General features: G+C 38.3%; 1 protein-coding gene across 3 annotated transcripts in view; it reads right to left on the reverse strand.

Annotated features, from left to right (window-relative positions):
• Positions 1–7,231, reverse strand: part of ZNF462 (zinc finger protein 462) — a 130,995-nt gene extending 123,764 nt beyond the window's left edge. For 2 of the 3 annotated variants that reach the window (XM_063082203.1, XM_063082200.1), the window contains exon 1: positions 7,009–7,231. The gene's annotated coding sequence lies outside the window, so the exon portion shown is untranslated. Of the gene's footprint in view, positions 1–6,359; positions 6,513–7,008 lie in introns of those variants that run through there. The other variant, XM_063082201.1, reaches the window with a different exon arrangement.
• Positions 7,232–22,023: the final 14,792 nt, after the last annotated feature.

The following is a 22,023-nucleotide window of genomic DNA, read 5'->3' on the forward strand; positions in this document are numbered from 1 at the left end:
ACAAGTATTTTATTAATATCCAGAAGCAACATGCAGTAAACTGAACAGGCAAACACATAAAAGCAAGAAAATCAATGCCGAAATACCCGTGACCTGGCACAAAAAGAAACCTTCCCTTCAAGAATAACTCAAGAAAAAATGTCTCCAGCTAGGAATCAGGCAAGAATGCTTTGAAGACACCAAGTAATCTGCTCACGAGAAGGAAAACACAATGCATTTGTAGGTGACAATACTAACACCACCTCTGATCCACTTCTCGTCCTCGTAAGCCATGAAAAAAAATCAACTTTGTGGTGGAGCCACACATGCAAAGTCTTGACAAATTTTATGTATGCTTCGACTGATGAGGACAGGAGGCCTCAGAAAGAAGATAAATTTTATGATAGCATTTCCAAGCAGAAAATGTAAATCCAAATCCCTTCCAATGGATTTCCCATTTATCAGTGTGCGCAATTCTCCAGATACAAAGTTCAAGGGACAAAAAAATTTGAAAAAGCTTCCTAGTAAACTGCAAATACAATCTAAATTCATAAAAATCCATTTTCCCACATTTGGAAACTTCTCCTCCTGGGTCTTATAAATCCAGGAGACAGTTCAGCTTATGATTATCTTCTCTCCAATCCCCACACCCCCAACCCCAATTTTTTTTTTTTTTTCTTTCTTCAGTACTGGCATGCAAACCATGCTGTTTTAACTTCTTTCCTGTTCTCCCAGTTCTTCTGGAACATTTTATTTTCGACAGTCAACTCATTTGGAGGAGTGCCACACTGAGGTTCAACTGTTTACAGCGTTAACTGTGTTTCTGCCAGAAGTCCACATCCAGCACTACCTTCTCCAGACTGCATCCTGGATTAAGAATTTATGCGTTAGTTTGAAAGAAGCTTAGAAAATGTGGAAACTTCCAAACATCACTCTTCTCTTTACAAAATTACTTTCACTTGTCCAAGAGGAGACAGAAATGGAAAGCCATTTAACCCTTCCTAGAGTACTGTCCCATCACTCATGGTTAAATGTTGGTCATGTTGCTCAAAGTCATTTTAAGAATGACTTCAAGTATATTTGGAAAATGGGAACTAGTTAGCCATTGGTCTACAAGAGAAAATTGGGCTCCAAGAAGATACATGGAGGGCACATTTTGAATGAGTACAGAACACTGGAAAATCACCAGTAATTGTTTTAGACTGAATTTCCCTGTCTCAGTCATTCATCAGTATTACAAAATGGCATCTCTGAAAGAAGCCAATTTAAATCTGTACCATGTTGCAAAATAAATCCTAAGAGTCCAATTGTGGGTACTTCTGAAGCTGCAATAGACCCAGACAAACTTCCAAAGAAGGGCATTTGAAAAGGACTCCCAAACCCTGGATGACGGAATCATCATCCGGGTTGAGAGAAGAGAGCTGGACAAATTAAAGAAAAGCACAGCTACAAATCCAGTAGCTAAAGCTTGACTGAAGATCACATGAACAAAATCGGTCTCTAAATCTATGACCGAAACGACGCTCAGCCCTGGGCTCCCCAATATGTTAAATTCAACTAGCAAAAATCCATACTCCTGCCCTACTAGCATATGATTACAGCGTTTCTCAGAGAGCCTTGGGCCCTGGAGAGGAGAGCGGCTGTTTCACAACCCACAACAATCCGATGCAGTGGGGTAGTGGAAAGGGGACTGGGCTGAAGTCGGCCGACCTGAGTTCTAGGCCTGGCTTTGTTACAACTGAACTTTCTGACCTTAGGCAAGTCACTTCATGTCTTTGTGCCAGTTTCCTATTCCGTAAAATGCGGGTGGAAGGAGATCTGAAGTATGTGATCTCTCCAAGGCATAAAAAATACTAGTTTCTAAGTTGGAAGTTCTGCCTGGTGACGATTTAAATACCTAATGTTCCTCACTTATAGTATACATATTTGTCAATTTTTAAATTCTTAAATTTTTGTGTTAATTTCCACTTGGGAAATAATATTTTTGTCCATCACCCCCAAACCTCCGCTTACACTCCCTGTTGCCTAGAGTTCTTTCATATTACACTAAATGCTTCTTTTCTTTCCTTTTTTATTTTTTTAAGCAACCTTCCCCAAACTAAGACTTGTGCTATTAAAAGAGCTTAGAACTTCCCATTTCCTTGCTAGGGCTAAAATTAAACTGTCCATTCCTTAGGGCCCAACATAACATCTGCCAGATGTCTTGGCATATCACGTAAGGAGAGGAATTTTCTCCTAGTATTATCTACTCTCCTCTGTTTTCTCATAATCAATTAATAGGTCACCAACACCCAGCTAGTGTTTCTCTCAAAGACATCAACTTCATAAGTATGTGAAACTCACAAGATACTTGCTTTCACAAACACACACATATATACACATACATACACAAGCTTAAGCTTATTTTTTTTTCTCAGTTCACTGAATTTTAGCAATAGACTGTGGAAATATTTTTCTCCCCATTTCTTCCAAATTTCTTTAGTTTCCATATATACCGACCATCAGTCATACATTCATGTCAGAACTTTTGCAATCTGAGTTCATGATCTACATATTTCCTAATCAACTTAGAATATTCAATACAGCTTTGTCAATTCACTGTCCCATTATGCAGTGAACTGTATCTGAAAAAGGCACATACCACAAAGATAAGTAAGGTTACCTTAACCAAGAAATCTCAATATCAAGGAATAGTAGACTAGACCCTATTAAACTCCATCACACAGAAAACAGGACTCTTTCCCAAAGCAACTTTACCATTCCTTTCTTCCAGGAAAACTGACCACAAGTACTCTGAAGTCAATTAGTAGACCTGGATTTTTCTTTTCTCCTACTGTCTTCTGGAAGACTCATTGGGAAGAATAGATATAGTTTTTTTTCCTCTGAAAGTTATCTCCAACTCCAAAAAGTAGGGGGAAAAAACAAGTCTTCAGGGAATATGGTCAATGAACTAGATTGACATAAATCCAATGAGTATTATGGGATACAAAGATCCAACAAGAACCCTTTTTCATGGCAGTGCAAATCACAGCTCACAAATATTTCTCCAAAATGATTTCTCTTTGTGATATATTAGAGCTATGGCAAAACTTTGCATAATGAGCCTCAGGAACTTGATGTCTCAAAAACAAAAAGGATCTTTGGGCTTTGACATCAAATGACATTGTTCAATTTGACATTCTTTTTATTTCTCTCATGTGATTTATTCAAAATACTTGTCTCGATTCAAATGTGTATGTCTAGAAAAATTCAAGAAACCATGTCTTTAAATATTATGGTGTTTCCTATGTTGATGAAGGGCATCAGAGATGGATGTGTCTATTAGATAACTGGTTAGAACATATTCTCAAACTCCGAAATGCCTCTTAGATACTTAATTTTTCTCCTGTGGAAAAGCTCAACTCTAAGACTATCTATTAAGACACCAAAACATTTGGTTGCAAAGTGAAAAATGTGATGAGTCAAACTGTTGGTCTGGCAACCAGTTTGCAAGATTTTTTTCCCCCTACTGAAATAAGTAAGGTGACCAATTGTCCTACTATCAACAATAAAAAAAAGATATCAAGAAAGTTTGTATATATGCTTACATAAACATATATGGTTAATTAGATGCAAAATTAATCTGGTGATTACTTTCCCAAATAACTCTTTTTATCATTGCATTTGAGCCTCCAAGTTTGAAAATGTAGCATCCATATATGCATTAGCAAATTTAAATATAACACTGATGATATTCCACATAAGAGCAAAAGTAATGGTATCAAAAGATATCATCCAAAAATGAATAATGAAAAGTAGGATTCCAAGTAAGATTTCTTTAAAGTGCTCTTAGAGAGGCCTATGTTTTTAATAAAAGAGCAGAGCTCTGAACAGAAGTATTTTTAAATGAGCATACACATCAACTGAAACCATACATCTTCGTCTGCAAAAACAGGGTTTTACTTCATTGACCATGGACAATTATCAGCTAAAGAACCATGTTATTTCCCCTCTCCTTTCACACCCCTCAGAAGAACAATAACCCCAATTAATGACACAACAGTTTGGTTTGAAAAATGTGATGTTGTCATATACAGCATTGTGCATTTACTGAGTGACACTGCTCCCAGCTACTCAACAGAATATAATTACATCTGGAATCTAAAACCACGTCAATATGCACAAAAATACTGTAGACATAAAGAACTTTACACACAAAAAATCTGACACATAATGAGAAAGCAAACCAAGAAAAAAGCTGGTATAAGTCGCTCGCTAGTGTGTTTCTTATTTCTGTTGAAGCTGGCATCTACTTCTCCTTAGTTGAAAGCAAGGTCCAATTAGACTCCTTAGAATATATTAATTGGTTCTGAATCTCCTCCAAGTTTTCATTCCACCCTGGAGCCCTCCTCACCTATCTTCAACAGTCCATCTAAAATTCTTCCAACATCTTCCCTCATCCTCAAGATGGCTACCTTACCTAATGGAAAAGCAACATTTTCATGGTTGGCTTTTATAAATTCCTGAAACATTTTAGGATTTAGTTCTTTACTTGGGTCAATTACATACATTCTCTAGAACTAATCTGTGAAGAGCTCCAATCAATGTGGGTGGACTGAGGTAGGACTGGATCCTTTTTTCAAATCATCCTCACAAAATGTCTTCCTATAACATTAATAAATTCCTCCCAATCAAAGAGGTAAAGATACCTGGACATTAGGTTTTCTCAACTAACGTAATATTTTAAAAATTTGTTTCCACAGTGACATTGTTAAGAAGACATACTGATATATCTGAAGACTTACAGTGCTTGCGAACACAGAAAAAAATAGCAGAAGGAAAGGGAAAGGAGGAAACAAAGGAACTAAAAAAAGGCCTAATATACAGATGGAACAACCTGAAAAGAAATGTAGAGCCTGGAGAAACTGGTGTTACTCAGTCAGTCTTAGAGTTCCTCTGAGATCTTGCAGGGTTTTTGTTTGTTTGTTTGTTTTGGTAGAAATCAACCCAAACCAGACAATAAAGTCTTGCAATGCACCAAAACATGATGATAACCGAGCCCCAGAACTCAAAAATCTCAGCTTAGGGCCACCACCATGTCCACAGTGAGGAAATAACATTTGCTGGTTTCTTTCAGGAGACCTGGTAGCAGCTTAAAGCTGTGTGAAGACCGCAGTGGAAATGTTTTAAGGTTTTGCCTTTCCTTTCCTGAAGGAGGTCAAAACCCTTCAGGTCCACTCAAAAGGAGAAAAAAAGATTCCAAAAGTTTACTTTAAAATGGAAACAAATGCCTCAATAACTTGTGAAAGCACTCCTTTGGTGGGAGAAAAAAATCTGAGGAACCCTTAAAAGCCCTCATTTCCTTGCATAATGAATAGATAGTGAGGAACCACCACAAGGTTTCCCTCTGGAAAGGGAGAAGGAAAGAGTAGGCAGACGAGCCTCCTCCTCCAGCCATCACCAACAGAGCTTCAAAATGGAGACATCCATAATTTTATAAACACTTCTCATCTCAGCTTTGTCTCCTGGAAACCCGCTCTCCTCCATTTTCTGGTGGAGTTACAACATGACACGGCTTACCTGACTCAGTTCCTAGCTCTCAACCCAACTAGTCACTTCCTCCCCAAACCTGCAAGCAACCTCCAGAAACAAAACCAAAGCAAACCAAACAGCCAACACAGACACTCAGACACAGCCCCCGGGAGCCCTGGGAGAAAGCCCCAACTGGTTGGTCTTTCCCCATCCCAGACGCGTGCTTAAAAAAATGAAACTTTTTTTCTTTTTTCTTTGGTTGGGGAGGAATAGAAAAGGAACTCCAGGCAGCCTCTCTCCCTCCCTCTCTGTAGGTTAGAAGCTACAATGAAAGAAAATGAGGGTTCCTTCAGGAATGGTGAACAGCCTGGAGAATGAACGTGAGAAGGAGCTTTGTGTTTTGGAGTCTGGACTGGAACCAAAGCAGACAGCTTGCAAATGGAGGACAGGGAGATAAAGAAAGGGAAAGAGAGGGGCTGTTCCAATGGGGGGCGGCTGCAGACTCCCCTCGAGCCTGCAAGGAGGGCAGACCCCTGGGAACTGCACCAGGAGTGAGACGCCCCCCCAGGCCCCTGCCTTCCTTTCTCCCTTCCTCAGAGAAGAGCCAAGCGTGTGTAATGGCTTCTCCTCTCCAGAAACCGCTGTCCTCCTCCACCGGGCGCCTCTGAACCCCCAGCCTGGAGACAACTCCTCAGCTGCCCCTGAACCTGTGCCCCCACCCGGTCGTGCCCCCGGCTCCTCGCCTGTGTCCTTAGCAGCGGCCCCGGCCCCGGCACCAGCAGCAGCCACCCCCTCCCCCCGCCCCGACACATCCCGACCCCGCATCCCAACTTCGGGGAGAAGGGGGGGGGGGAGAGAGAGCCAAATACCTGAGGAAGAGGGGGGTGCCAATCCGCACGGCTTTGCCATCGGGCGGGGGACAGGCAGACAGAGGGGGCAAAGGAAGAAGAGGGGCAGAGCAAGAAAGAGGTCAACCCGCGCAGGTCGGGGCCGCTCGCTCGGAGCGCTCCCTCCGCTGACCCTCTGGCTCTCGGCTCAGGTCTCCTGTCTCCCGCCCTCCGCCCCCCTCTCTGTCCCTACTCCTGTCCCCACTCTCGGAGCATCCGTCCTAAGCTTCCAGCTCTCTTCTCACTCATCTTTCATTTTCTCTTCTCTTCAGAGAACTACACGAAATTAATTAAGCCACAGCGCTCCGCTCCCCCCCGCAGAAGGAGCAGCCAGCAGGAAAAGCACAGCCACCTCCACTGCCACCGCCACCACCTTCTCCTCCTCTTCCTCCCTCGCCTCTCCTCCTCCTCTCCCTCCTCCCCCTCCGGCTCTCCCTCCTCCCCCTCCTCCTCCACCTCCTCTCGCGCTTCTCCTCTTCCAGCAGCCAGTCCATGCAGGGGACTTCCTCTCCTCCCCGCTCCTCCAACCCTCCTCGGCCGAATGAATGAGCGCGTTTGTGCCTCCACCACCCCGCGCTCTCCCCAGAGCGCTCGGACCACCCCGAGGTGCTGGCGAACGGCGGTAACTTACAGAAGAAGCGTCCCGGCGCCGGGAGGTGCTTTGGCTTCTCCAGCCCCCCCGCCTCCTGATCCTCTTTCTCTTTCTCCTCTTCCTGCTCGGGTTATTGTTGTGGAAGTTGTTTGGGAGTCTCATGTGCTCCTGCCGGGTCTCAGCAATGGAGGATCGCCATCTTCCCTGCCTTCCTCGGCTCCTCAGACTCGCTGCAGCTGCAGATGACCTGAGATATCCGTCTCTCTCCTCTCCCTCCCTCCCGCTCCCTCTCACTCTCTCCCCTCGCTCTCCTCTCCTCTCTCCTCTCCTCCCTCTCCCTCGCGCTCTCTCTCCCTCCCTCTGTCTCTCTCTCTGAATAATGAGCAACCAGAGGGAGAGAGAAAGCAAGACAGAAAGACAGAAGGAAGACAATCTTCTCCTGCCACACAAAACGCCGGAGCACCAGGGGGTGCGCGAAGCCTTTCTAATAACAACAACAACGTGCAGGAGGGAGGAAGAAAAAAAAAAAAGAAAGAAAGAAAGAAAGAAATGAGGAAAGGACCTGGGGGGAGGGGGCGGGGGCAGAGAATTATCCAAGAGCTGGAGAAGAGCAGGAGAAGCTGGAGGAGATGCGGAGACTGCGGTCCCCCCCCACCCCACCCCCCCGCTGAACCCCAGAAGGAGGCAAGGTGGTTGCAAAGTTAAGGCTGGGACATTGTCTTTGTCACTCAGAGCAACACAGAGCCAGGCCAGTGAGATGCAAGAGGAGGAGGTGGCGGCGGAGGAGGAGGTGGTAGAAGAGGAGGAGGAGGAGGAAGAGGAGGAGAAGGAGGCCAAGGAGGAGATGAGATGAATAAAGACTCGCGGAGAAGGCGGTGCGAGGAGCGCGGCGGCCGGGCGAGGCGTGCGCGCTCGCGTCCCGGAGGCGCCCGGCCGCCCTGGCCGGCAGAGGAAGCCCCCAGTGAGGACCCTGCCTGGCCGCTCATAACGCTCCCACCGTCAGCCCTGCCCGAGGCGCCGAGCCCCAGCCCCAAAGGGTCCCACGCATGCATCCATCTAGAGGCCAATCTTTGCAAAGAACATACATGGGGAACTGGAGGTTGCAAGTCTAAACCCACATCAACCACGTGGGGCTTTTTAATCCCTTTCCAGCTTGCGGTGTGAGTATCTCCAGTGAAAAGCTCAAATTGTCCATTACTGGCACGTATTTTGAAGTCTTCTCTCCTGAAATAAAGGCTCATTGTGTTTTATTTCTTTTCTGATATGGAAAAGGGGGGTGGGGGAGGGAAAGAACCCATCATTCCGAGCATCAGAATCACCACTTTCTTTTCCTAACTTGTGAAATGTTTTGACTGCGCACCAAAAGGAAAAAAAAAAAAAAAAAAAAAAAGCCTACTTAAATAACTTTACACCCTCCTGCCCCGCGTTGTTTGCACTTTCTGGCTGATCATCTAAAGGCTTGGAAAGTAACAATCAGCGCTCCTAATGATAAGGTGTCATGGTGTTGAAGACAAGAGAGCCAACATGAAGCTTTCACACCTTGAATTTTTATTTAGTGCATTTCTCCCCAATTCGTTCTGAACTCTCTTTTGCAAAGGAGTGGTTCCCCTCCACCCACCCACCAGGTCGAATGTCTACTAAGTCTTTAATTTGACCAGAGGGGAGGGGGGCTACAGTATCAAAAAATCAATGCAGCAAGTCAGGAGCAATTGAAGTTCAAGGGCATGAGCTGGTTGTACCATTTCTATCTCTCGAATCCTCGAGTTGGGCATCAACAATCTCGGGAGAGAGAAACACGCGGCGCGCGGGGCAGAGACCTTAATTAAAGTTTCTTTTGTCCGCGTCTGAATTGGGGGATGTTGCTGGATTCCTTTGCATTGAGTAGCGCGCGTCCGGGGAAGGCGCGGTGTCGGGGGTCCTGGGCAATAGTGTCCTCTTTAATACTCGCCCCCTCCCCCCTCCCAAACAACAGTCCGGGAAGATACGCCCGTAAGTCCAAACGATAAAAGGGGAAGAGGAGACGCGCGCGAAGTTGGTTCCCATCGGATAGCGGGGTTTCCTAAACACATCTGAATTCTCATTTTCCAAGATTTTTCCCGATCGCATATTCCCGGGCAGAATCTCTCACCCCGAGGCACGATTTCACCCCCTTGCAGTCAACACTTCCTGCCCTTTTCTCCTCCCACTCACATTGAAAAGCTTCGGAGCCCTAAAAGGGTGTTGATGGCGGGGGTGATAAATAAATAAATAAATGACACTCTACGCGTGCGGTGAAGAAGGGGGGGGGGGGGGAGAGGCGGGAGGGAGAGGAAAGGCCAGGAGAGGGAAGAGAAAAAGTAGGGAGAGGAGAAAGAACAGAGGCGAAAGGGAAACGGGAGGCAGAGAAAGAGAAGAGCAAGAAGAAAGGAGAGAGGACGGTGAGGCTGCTCCGGACGGAAAGGATCCCGGCTTTGTGCAAAATTGGAGGACTCCCGATCCAGGTGCCCGGAGGGGCCTGGGGAAGTCCCTTCTGCCCCGAGCTCCTCCCCACGGGGCCCCAGGGCTGTCTGAGCGCCGGCCGCCGCTCCCCCATAAAGTCCTCGTGGCACCCGCAGGAAGCGCGCCAGGTCTCCGCCGTCCCTTCAGTGTCCCGGCTGATAATTTACCTCTTTGTCTTTAATAAAAAAGCTGACTTTTTCTGTCAAGCTCTGCACCGGGAAAATAACCATCGTATTTCAGATTGAAAGCTCCTATTACTGCCGGGTGTTAGAGGCTGCGATAAAATCTTCATCGACGTGAAGGTACCTTCTGCGTGGGCTTGGGTCGGAAGTCCTAAGCTGGGGGCCGCCCTTCCCTGGGGCAGGGGCGTAGGGAACCGGGCGGTGGGGAGGGAGGAGGAAGCGACCAGGTCAGAGCGAACCTTGGGTTTCCAGGGCTCCTGGGGCACCAAAGGGCTTCCCGCAGTCGGGGAACGAGCCCTGGGGAGGAGCCTTTTGCGAGAACGTGAGCGCGCCCCAACACGCCTCAGCCCTCATAAACCCACTTGGCAAGGACCGGGGAAGCGGCTGGCGGCCCGGCGGCCGTGAACTCCAGAAATGAACCTGCGCTGCAATCAAACGGGCTGCCGCCCTTTCAGACTCACCTCGAGCGACCGAGATAGACAGAGCTCCCGAACCGGCCGCGGGGGGACCTGGTTCCACCCTCCCGTCCCAGGAGAAAAGGACAAAAAGGGGTGATGGACTTGGAGATGGCCCCGCCCTTCCAACGCTCCAATCCTTGGAAACCAAACCTCCTCTCCAAGCCTCCACGTCTAGAAGGGACAAAGGCAGCGAGGAGACCCAGAGAGCGGTGGGGACATGGTGGCTTTCGGGCTTCTGATGTGGGTGCCCGGGGGGGAAGGTACCGTGGCTAAGTTTCCATCCCAAATACGCCACCGCAGGATAGTCTTTAGAAGACACACTCGGTCTTCTGGTGTAGAAGCAAACTGACTTCCTAAGGCTATGAAGCGAACTATTAAAAAACTCCCGCAAAGCCCTGGTTTTTGAATGTGGGAACGCTAACATTTCAATTCGTGATGCCATACACATAATTTTTTCGCTTTTTCACAAGGCACAAGTGCCTTCACTCTCTAACTGAAATAATTTAAAGAAATTAAACACAAGGGAAGTAAGTTTTCTGGTTTTGCTTGTTTGTTTCCATTTGGGGCTTTTTTTTTTTTTTTTTTTTTTTTCCAGATGATAGGAAAGCAATTGGCTAAATGAAAGCTGGATCAGTCAAGGAAAGCGCTGTGGCAGAAGGTTTTAGTGAAAACCTTAATAAACTTGGCACTTAAGTAACTGTAATTATGCTTTGCCATTAGCGGACCATTAAGATAAACAGGAGAAAGTTCACACCTCCTGCTATTTCATTCCCTAGGAACATCCACGAAGAATATAAGCCTAGTTGGTGGATTATCTTCTCCATCAGGAGAGTTAATGTTAAAATTTTTTTATAGTGGAAAAGCTTAGGTTTTGTACACCTCCAACAATGTGAGGGAAGACTCATTGGGACGTGTTGACTTCTTGAAATTTACCTTTTGTTAATGTACCCTATGTCATTATCCCCTGGAGTCATATGGGATTTCAGGACTTCATTAATGTTCCAAGGAATATGAATATGTTGGAAGCCTGGACTTTCTTCTCCCTTATCATGGGTGACTGGCATACAGACTCCTCATAAAGAGAAATTATGGCTCATCAAAAGAGTGACTTTATGAGCATTAATAGAATAATAAATCTTGCACTTTCAGTTCAAGAAACAGTGAAGTCCTATAATCAGAGTGACCCATGCAAATATTATCCACTTACTTGCCCAACTCCAGCAGGATAGAGAGAGGCCATAAATCTTTTTGGTTTTTAAAGTCTTAAAAAAGGAAGGCACCCAGATCTCTCAAAGAAAAGTGTTTATGAGGGGAAAGGGAGCTTCTACCAAACCTGCAGGAAGGAATCATGGAAAAAGTGAAGAGTTGGTCCAAAGGCTATATAAAAAATAGAATTCCAACTGAAACAAGAGTATGCAGATGTTCTAATGTTTCAGTATTTACGTTCTGTCATTTAGAGAGCCTGTCATATAGACTTTTCCTTATCCTATAGGTAAAGTCCTCCTTGCTTCCTGAAAACTATACTCCCCCACCCTCCCAAAAAATTCCAATTAATAGCTGCACTTTCTAAATTCCAGCTGGGAAACTGTTCAAGCTGATGATTTTAACAAAACAAAAAGTAGATGAATAGAGAGTATGGCTTTTTCAGAGTCTTAATTATTCTACCCTCAAACATTTAACTATATTGTTACATACCTCTAAACTTGGTGGTATTTTCCTGCCTATGTAAATCTCCTTTTCTATGCAATTCAATATAGTCATTTTACTATTTGAGTTTTTGATTTTCAGGGGGTTATTTATTTTGAATTCTTGAGATCTTTACTCATGGAAATTACTCAGTCTTCAAAAAGATTTTCTGAAAACTTCAAATTGGTTTATTATGCACCCTCCAAATATCAAGACTGAAATCATTAGCACACCTTCTTTCTGATCTCTTACAGAAAAATCAATACATTTTTATAAACCCATATTCAGACATATGTAACTAGTTGACGAGTGCTCATGCCTATGTAGTAGAAGTGACTAGTACAAGGCAAAGGCAGATGATTCATGATTCTGAAGAGCATTTAAAGGAAGAGAAATCACAATGACTTATATTAAACTTACTCTGTGTGAATTTTTGTATGCATACCTTTGGATGCCAAAGATGTTTCAATAGTGATATTATAAAATTCAAAAGAAAGTCCTTCTCCTATGCGTAGAAGTTAAATTTACAGTCCTATCAAACTCGTTACTATAATATGAAATGTGTAATATCGTTCAACCCTTGAATATTTGTTGAGCATCTACAATATGCCATACTCAGAGCTGAATATTAGGGATACAAAGATGAATAGGAGAAGGTGTGTCAAAATTTTGATGCATGATATACTTCATAAATCACTAACTTCAAAATCACATTACTTGGTTCTAGAACTTTAGATTTCTGACTTACTCAAAAGCAATACAGGAATGTGGCCAAAGAGGAGACTATGATTATTTTGAACATTTCTGTTCCTACAATGGATCTCTTGAGGAGTAATAGTTCATTAAAATAAAATTTCTGGAATTCATTTTAAAGCCAATGTCTTGCTTTAACTCATAATCTAATATGAAATTCTTAAGAGATCTTTTTGAAAATGAAAAAGAGCAACCTTAGACCAGCTATGGTTATATTAACCAAAATCCCAAAGAAAAGACTCAACTGTAGATTGCCAATTTGTAGAGGCATCCCTTCCGGCAGAGAGACCAGTATTTCCAGATTCCTGCCCAGAGAGAGGAAGTGACTTGTTCAGGAACACAGAACTGGTAAGGGGTAGTCAGCCCTCACATCTATTCCTCCATAGCAGTGTCTCCAAAGTCATCATTCTCAGACTACCTTCAAGATTTCTTTTTTTAAAAATTTTGACCTATTTCCATATTACTTGTAATGTTATTTACTTTATATATATATATATATTTTAAATCAGCTTTTAAAATTTTTTAGCTTGATCATAAGCTATTATATCCATGAAATCACAAGTCTGATGGGCTATTTATATATACATTTTTCAATGCACATAAAATATATATACTATTATTAAAATTAAAATTGAGAGAAAGATTTTCAAATTAAGAAAAAGAAATTCTGATAGTATACATGATGAACTGTTAGTGGTAAGGAGTAAGAGAGGTAGAGAGGAAAGTGTTGTTAGAATCTTGTGTACAAACATGAATCACTTTTATAATTTTTAAAAAATATTTGAGAGAAAAAATTATGTGGTCTAGTGGTGGCTAGTATACTTCCAAGTTAAGCCATCTCATTCTATATTCTTAGTAGGAATTAATAATTAGCACAAGCTTTTTTAGCTCCACTTAACAATTCATATTTAAAGTCTTAAAATGCTTACACTTTTGTCCCTTTAATTCCTGCTCTTAGAATCTAGCCTAAGGAAACAGTCAAAAATGTAGAAAAGATTTATGCAAGAAATGATAGAGGTGAAGTAAGTAATTAAAAATAACTTAAGTGATTAAGAAAAGAGGAATGGTTAGGTAAATAATAATACACACCCATTATGGCATATTAGGCAGCTTAAAATCATCTATGAGGATTTTGTAATTAAATAGAAAATTGCCTAATGTCAGGTCAAAGACTTACATACAAAACTATGATCATGGTTTATTTTTTTTCATAATGCATACCAAAAAAATCACTTTGAAAGAAAATACACCAGCATATCAGTAGTGAGTTGACTTTTCATTATAAAAAAAATTAGAACTATATAAGTTATATAATTATTTAATGATATATATTTATCTATGTGTGTATGTATGGAGTCAACGGCTTTGTTTGAATTGAATTTCCAATTATTGTTTAAGTATGTAAAAACATTTTAAAGCTAAATGATAGAACTTACTTTCAGGTGTCTGGTAATTATAAATTTGTTTCAAGGAGTATATTAATACCGCTAATAAAATTGTGGTACAGTTATTTTTTCACATACATATTTTAATTTGCTTTTACAGGGAAAATAGGAAGAAAACTTGAGTGGGCATTTTAAATACATTTTATACAGGAGAGAAAATTTAGGACCAAAGAGATTGAGTGTTTTAACCTAAGGTCTTTCAATGCGAATGGTATAAAGCTAAAATCCAGGGGTCTTAATTCCTACTCTTACATTTTAAAATCTATAATTCCACTACAATTTCAAAAATATTACCAAATATTAGAAAAAGAAAATTACTAATGGCCAATATGAAAAAAGTTTAACTTCATCAGTTATGCAAATGAAAGCTATGGTACTCTTACACCTAAAAGTTGGCAGAAATATATACTGAAATACATACTGAGTTTATATTTTCCAAACGTTAAGCATATATATAATTCTTAGTTGAGGGTACAGAAAAATAGATACTATAATTCTCTATTGGTGGGACTAAGAAAAATTTCAATCTTTCTGGATATAGTAAAAGTCTTTAACCGAGGAATTTAACTTTTAAAAATTGACTTAAGGAAATATTTATGAATGTCATCAAATTTTTATGTGCAAGGAGGTTTATTGTGGCATCAATACCTAAAAGCAAATGATTGGTTAAAGAAATTATGTTCATCTATGTAATAGAAAGTTGTATAGCTATCAAATTCTGTAGAAAATATTAAATGATGTTGAAATACTTACATGATTTTTTGATAAGGGAAAACAGATTTCAAAACGATGTATAAAGTATTATCTCATATTTGTAAATGTGTGTGTGTGTGTGTACTGAGGCATTGAAAGATTATTAGAAAAGTATCATAAAGTGTTAATAGTAGTTTTATCCAGATGATGTTTTTTTTCTAGGTGATATAAGTATGGGTGTATTATATTTTTTTTCACTCTGGCTTTTCAGATTTTTAAGCACTTTTACAATGAATATATCATTTTTGCAATCAGAAAGAAAAAATTTAGAACTTGCAAATAAATTTTGCCAGCACAAAATTATTTCCATATCACAAAGACTGACCAAATCTAATGCTTTTCTAATTTATAAGAGAAACCTTAATTATGAGGTTTTATTAATTATTATTTTTAAAAACACACACTTTGAAATCCTTGCATATGTTTATTTGATTTCCCAACCAACCCTGACTCAGAGTTCAGTGCATCAGAGTTCAGTGCATCAGAGTTCAGTGCATAAGGTACCCAGTATGCTAATAACAAGTTGACTTGACTTTGCATCCACAAACCACCAGATCATGACTGATTCTTTGTAGATTTCACATTAGTTGCCCTTTCACTGTAACATGGAATCTACACATACTCTACTGAGTCTTAGGACGTGGTTTGATTTCTCAGTAAGTCGCTAAGAACAGTGTTTTATAAAAATTACTATTTGGTTATGTTTTTAAGTATCTAGAATGCAGAACAAGTTTATTTTTTAGTATCTTTCTGATGTTTAACCTGAAAATGTGCTCATTTCAAAGAACGAGTTTAAAGTAGACGTTAATTGATTTAATGTTTAGAATAAAGACAAAACCAAATCTAGCAATGAACATATGCTCACTAGTTTTCAGCTCCTGCTTTTACGTGTGATGACCTTGAACAAATGCCTTAATGGCCCCATGCATCAGTTTCCACATCTGCAGAAGAGGAATAAATTAAATGCATATAGGATTGCTATGAGTATTAAATAAAATGCATATAAAGAACACAGGAATCTGTGACTGTAAGCTAATGTGTTCTGTGTCCTTAAACCTTTACTGTGAAGCAGCACAGGTGATGTAAGAGCTCTAAATTTGGAATCAAGAAAGCAGTATCTAGTCCAGAAAATCAAAACCAATATATGTACTATATGTGCCCATGATAAAAAACAAAACAAAGCAATCTATTACTGTTTAAAGAAATGAAAAGATCAACAATGATAATTAAACATTTAAAAAACCTAAACATGACTAATTGTATCTAGGTTCTTCTATTATTATTCATTTGCTGCTTCTTAATTCTCTTTGTCATTTGCTGGAACTCAGCTACCAGACATGTGGCAGTGGGGCTATAGGGTTTTTTAAAAGTGGAAGAGAAAGCCTTAACTTCAAGAAAGTTTTGTTTATTGATATCTCAAATCCAAGAAGGAGTTGAATAGGCTTAGAAAAATCCATACTGTGCAAAAATTGTTATCATGAATATAAATAGATAACTACAGTCAAAAGAGAACATTTTACTTTTACTTCATTTTTCTGTGAATTACATATACCACCACTGTTCATTGGTCTAGCTTCTGGTCAGCAGTGTTCTGCTGGAGCACAATTTGAAAACCACTGATCTATTCCAGATGAGAAAATGGTCTCAAGGAAAAGTGATTTGCCTAGGGTTACATACCAAGTTACTGAAGAAGCTAAGATCCAGACTTATTCAATCCCTCTTCATGGCTATTTCCACTGCATCCAATTTGCCTATCCTAGCAAAAGAGATTTCCTTGAGCTGGTATTGAACTGACAGCTCTATTATCTTCTTTCTCCTTCCCTCTCTCTCTCTCCTTTTCCATTTTCCCTTTCTTTCCTTCCTACCTAAGGTTTCCCAGAAATGAGATCCTATACTTTACATGATCAATAATCATGGCTTAGTCAATCACAAAATAATTTTTGTGTTTTTCCTAAGTTATTTTGATGAATTTCAGTTCATTTTATTTGTTCTCTAACCTCAGAGGATTAGCAGAATAGCTAAATGTATTCTTCATGTATCAACATCTTCTATTCCTTAAGAATGTTTAGGGTTATCCTCCATCTTTTGCTTTTCATCTTTCAATTTAAAATGATTTTTATAGGTTTAGGGTCAGGGAAAAAAACAAGAGGCATATGGTTTTTCACCTGAAAAATTATAATTCTGCTTTGATTGCACATACAGATATAAATAGAGAAACATAGCACCATTCTGCATATCAGGATCATATGAAAGAAAAATCAATTCTTCTGCTCTTTTTGCATTCGCTCTGTATCATGCAGCACTCACAAAGGAATTACTTCTATTATTGAAAAAGGAGGTCGGCCGGTGTTCTCATTTGGCTTATGATGGAGCACAGAATTTGAAATTAGTCAGAACTTTTTTAATGTCAGGAACACGAGATTATATTATCAACTTGGTAATCAAATTAACTTCATGGTACTAGAATTGAATGGTGAAGCATTTGACAAGGAAAAAGAACAGCCATAGCGATTGTTGTTACAGTTTCACGACTATAGCTTATAGCCAGACTCTAGTAGATGATCCTGTCCCATTCACTGAGAAGATGGCAAAATTCAAGATCCTCAGCTAACTATGATCTGAGCAATGACCCAGGAACATAAATTCTCATCAGGCACAGGGATATGCTTGCAAGAGAAGATGCACAGATTCTGTCTGGAGACTGATAAACGCTCTATCTCCCTGGATCTCTGAGATCAATAAACGATCTTCACAAAGAATTTCCACATATGTTTTTTAAACTGTTCTTCACAGTAACTTGTGACATCAAGATTATTTACCTTGTTTTATATTTGGAGAACCCAAGACTCAAAGTAGTTCAGTGATTTGTACAAGATCATTTAATTAGCACTGGGATTTGAACTCCCAACTTCGGATTTCAAATATCATCATCTTTCCTCATTGTCAAGTATTCAACTCCTGATATAGCATAGTAACATTTTTTGCATATATGTATGTACTTGCATATAAAGGTATATATTTCTGATTATAAACGTAATATAAAGCAGCAAATTTAGAAATGCAGAAGTCTTTAAGAAAAGAAAAATCATATTTAGTCTGAAACACAGAGAACTACTATTAATTCTTCCCTTTGTATTTTTCCCTTTGTGATTTGATAGTTTATGACCTTTGCTTATTTTTTATTGGTATGATTTGTATGTGTCTTCAAATTGACTTGTGATGTCACTTTATAGATTAAAGATATTAATCCCTTATGGCATATTTTTCTTAGATCTTATTGGCTTTTAATTTAATAATAATACTTTTTTAATATATGAAAGTTAAATTTTTTATGTTTAAATGTATCAATCATTTTCTTTATGATTTCTACCATGGGTGCAATATTAGAAAAGCACTCAAAAGCTCTAGTAGAACAATTATTTATCAGCTTTTTAAAAAATTAACACTAAGATTTTACTTTCACATCTAACTCTAAAATCTATGTAGAATTTATTTTAATATATGATATGAGGTAGGAATCAAACATAATTCTTTTCCAAATCATGAACTAATTGTCACAGCATCATTAAAAAAATCCTTACTTCACCCACTTAATTAAAATGGCATCTTTATTACACACTAAAATTGTATATATTGTAAGATAAGTTGCTAGACTATTCATTTGTTTTCATTTATCTATTTGTCTGCTTTAGCAAACGTGCATCAGTTTTATTCTTGGTTCTTATTTATTTATTTATTATCATATTTATTCCTTTAAACTGAAAAAGATCACAACATTGAATATTGTTTAGATTTTATTAAATATTTGGGCAAAATTTCTATATTATATATATCAATTCATTTCTCAGTTTGAATTTCTTCAGCATGTACACAAGTTTAGCTCATGATCACAAATTGTGGCTCTATTATTTCACAAAATTGCAGACACATTAGTGGGTTACAAATTATTTAAAACTTTACATCAGCTTTTTTCTTAATATTGGTAGATTCAGGATTCTGAGTCTAATATCTCACATTACTGACCGCTGTTAGACTTTGCTTCATTTCACTGAGAAAGCAGTTGAGGAAGTACAGCAAAAATTTCAAAATTTGGGGAGGAAAAGAAAAAAAAGAAAATTCAATTAGTCTATTAAAGGAAAAGTAAAACATATACAAACAAGAAGATATGATAGAAAACACAATGCCAGAAATAAGAATAAGTTGTCAGAAATAAAACTGTTTGGTTAATATGTTTATGTCAATTTTTAGAATAAATGTTAATGGACAGAATTTTCCCCTTGAGATGTAGAAACTCATGTTGTTAAACCAAACAGATAACCATTTAATCAAGTGTATTAAATGGGTTGTTTAATTCTCTATATATTTTTTTCTTTTTTTGTCTGAAGGTCACAGAATCTGTCAGTTTCTGAAGTAGATGTGTTAAACAATCAGATAGTCTAAGAAACAGAAAATAGAAAGAGCTGTTTAAATAAATCATAAATAAAACTAAATGAATAGAAAATGTTGAAATAAAGAAACTAACCATAAATAAAAAAGAAAGCAGGAGAAAATATAGCAATATCAGACACAATAAAATTCAAGGTGAAAGACACTGAAATGAAAAAGAGAAATTTTTGTACCCAATATAGCTTCTAAATATATGTAGTAAAATTTGTTATACATACAAGAATGAATTGACAAAAAGTACAATAATAATTGTAAATTTTTAACACACCTTACTAAAAAATGACAAATTAAGTGACCCTCAAATATAAAAGGTTAGAGAGGACTTAAATGACACATTTGTTAAACTTGACTAAATAGATATATGTATAGAACTGTGTGTCTGATATCCTTTTTCAGTACCCATGGAACATTTAAAAAATTGGCCAGTTATTCAGCCACACATGAAACAGCTCTGTAAACTTAATAAATATCTAAAGTAAAATACAGACAGAATGCAATAAAACTATAAATTAACTACCAAAGGAACACACAAACACAAAATAGCTACTAAAAAACTTTAAAATACTTTTCATAATAACTGTTAGTTATAAAGAATACCAAGCTGAAATCACAACCCATTCAAATAAAAACAATAATGAGAATACTACATTTCAAAACCTATGTGATGTGACTCAGTTATAGCCAAATAAAAATTAATATCCTTGAATGTATTCATTAGAAAACAGAAAATATTGAAAGTACACAAACACTTTCAATTAAAGGAGCTCAAATTTTAAATAAATTTTTAAGTTCAAGGTATTGCACATTAAAAGCAGAATTCTAAGGAAATGAATAAGTAAATTTTATCAATTAAACTATAAACAGAAAAGTCAGATAACTCTGATGAAGAAAAGAAAGAAAACACAAATATATAACATTAAGATAAGGAAAGAGACATAACTCTAGACACAAGGAAATTAAAAGGTAATAAAAATATTTTATCAACAAATTTGAAAATCTTAGCTGAAAAGAATAACTTTCTAAAAATCTATATAATAATGAAAATTGTCTCGAGAGGAAGAAAAGAGAAATAAAACAATTAACACAGAAAAAAATAAAAAATAATTAAATTTTCAACCCTCACACCAGAAGTACTAGGTAAATTCTACTGTACCTTATAGAAACTGATAATTACTGTTTGTAAAATATATGTGTATATTTCTTTAAACTCTTTTTATTATAAAAGTAATAGGTGATCATGGAAAAATCTAAAGCATATGGAAAGTTTTAGACATAAAAGTAAAAGTCCCATGTTATTTAAAGACATCATACTCATGCTTCGGTTTACTCTGTCATCTCACAATACAACCAAACAAAATACATAAACAAACTTTTTAGCAATATTACTTGTAAATATGGATGCAAAACACCTGTATATTTTACATAGAAGTTCAATAGTGTATAAAAGAAATGATTCTTCCTGAGTAGATAAGGTTATGCAACAAAAGCAAGGATGTTCAAACCAGGCTATTGATATAGGTCATTAATTACATTAACTGAACACAGTAGAATTACCATGTGATATCTTGATAGATGCCAAACAAGTAATTGACATAATTTAATACCTACTTCTGATTAAAAACAAAACAAATAAAGCAAAATTAAATTTTTAGTAATCTAGGACTAGAAGGATAATTTTTTTTATTATTATCAGGGCATCTACCAAAAATTATAGCAAAAACTTCCTTACTACTGAAATATTAGAAGCATTTACATTCAGATCAGGAATTAAGAAGGAAAATAACTGCTATCTACTGATACAGTTCAATATTTTGCTGAAGTCCCAGCCTTTGAGATAATTCAAGAAATAGGAAGAACCTATACTAGGTAGATTGAGACCAAACTGTCATTATTTGCAAATGCAAATGAGAAACTTTTAAATAATCCTCTAAAAAATTAACAGAGCTCATTAGAATTCAACAAGAGGAACAAATACAAGGTAAACATAAAAATCGATAATTTTTCCATATGCCAGTGCAGTCTGAATAGGTTTGGATGCATTCACCTAGAGTTAGAGGATGTTAAATTAACCAAGGTTTAAACCTTGTTTATTTAAGAGGGAATCTGGAGGAAGGCAGTTCATTGGTATGTTCAGTGGCTCAGTATTGCCTTCAAGAATTTATGCACTTTTCATTTTTCTACGCCATCATTGTAGCTTGTTGGTTTTTTGTCTTCCTATTTGTGGCTTCATATCCAACCAGGCTTCATGCCTACTAATCAACATTGAATGTAGGAAGAAAGAAAAAAAAAGAGCAAAGGGATTTTCCTTGTATTAAGGAGTAATATTTATCAGAATATTTTTTATCACATATTTCATAAACCTAGTTGGCAAGTGTGAGAGGGAAAGTGAAAATGTAGCAGAGGCACAGTCATTTGGATTGTCATGATTTATCCTCTGGAAATGGGCCATTCCTTTTTCCAAACAAAATCAAGATTTTGTTTGCAAAGTGGTCACATGACTCCTTGGTAAATGTCTCACTGTGTATGCTATTGTATGAATTGCAGTGGAGATATAGGATATGTACCAAGATGCAATGGAGATATAAAAGCCCAATCATTTGAAACACAATTTTAAAAAGCTATAAAATAACCAGAATAAACAATGAAATGTGCAAGACCTGTAAGATGATATTTAGCAGTTTTACTGAAAGACTTTATAAGACATGAAAAATGGAGAGACATATCATGTTCCTACATGAAAAGCCTCAATATGGTAAAGTGTTGATTCTCTATATAATAATCTACAAATTCATAGCAGCCCCAATCAAAATGCCCATTTTTTCTTAATAACTGATTCTAAAGTTTATCTACAGG

Source organism: Cynocephalus volans, chromosome 17 (assembly GCF_027409185.1).
Source record: "Cynocephalus volans isolate mCynVol1 chromosome 17, mCynVol1.pri, whole genome shotgun sequence".
NCBI classification, from domain to species: Eukaryota; Metazoa; Chordata; class Mammalia; order Dermoptera; family Cynocephalidae; genus Cynocephalus; species Cynocephalus volans.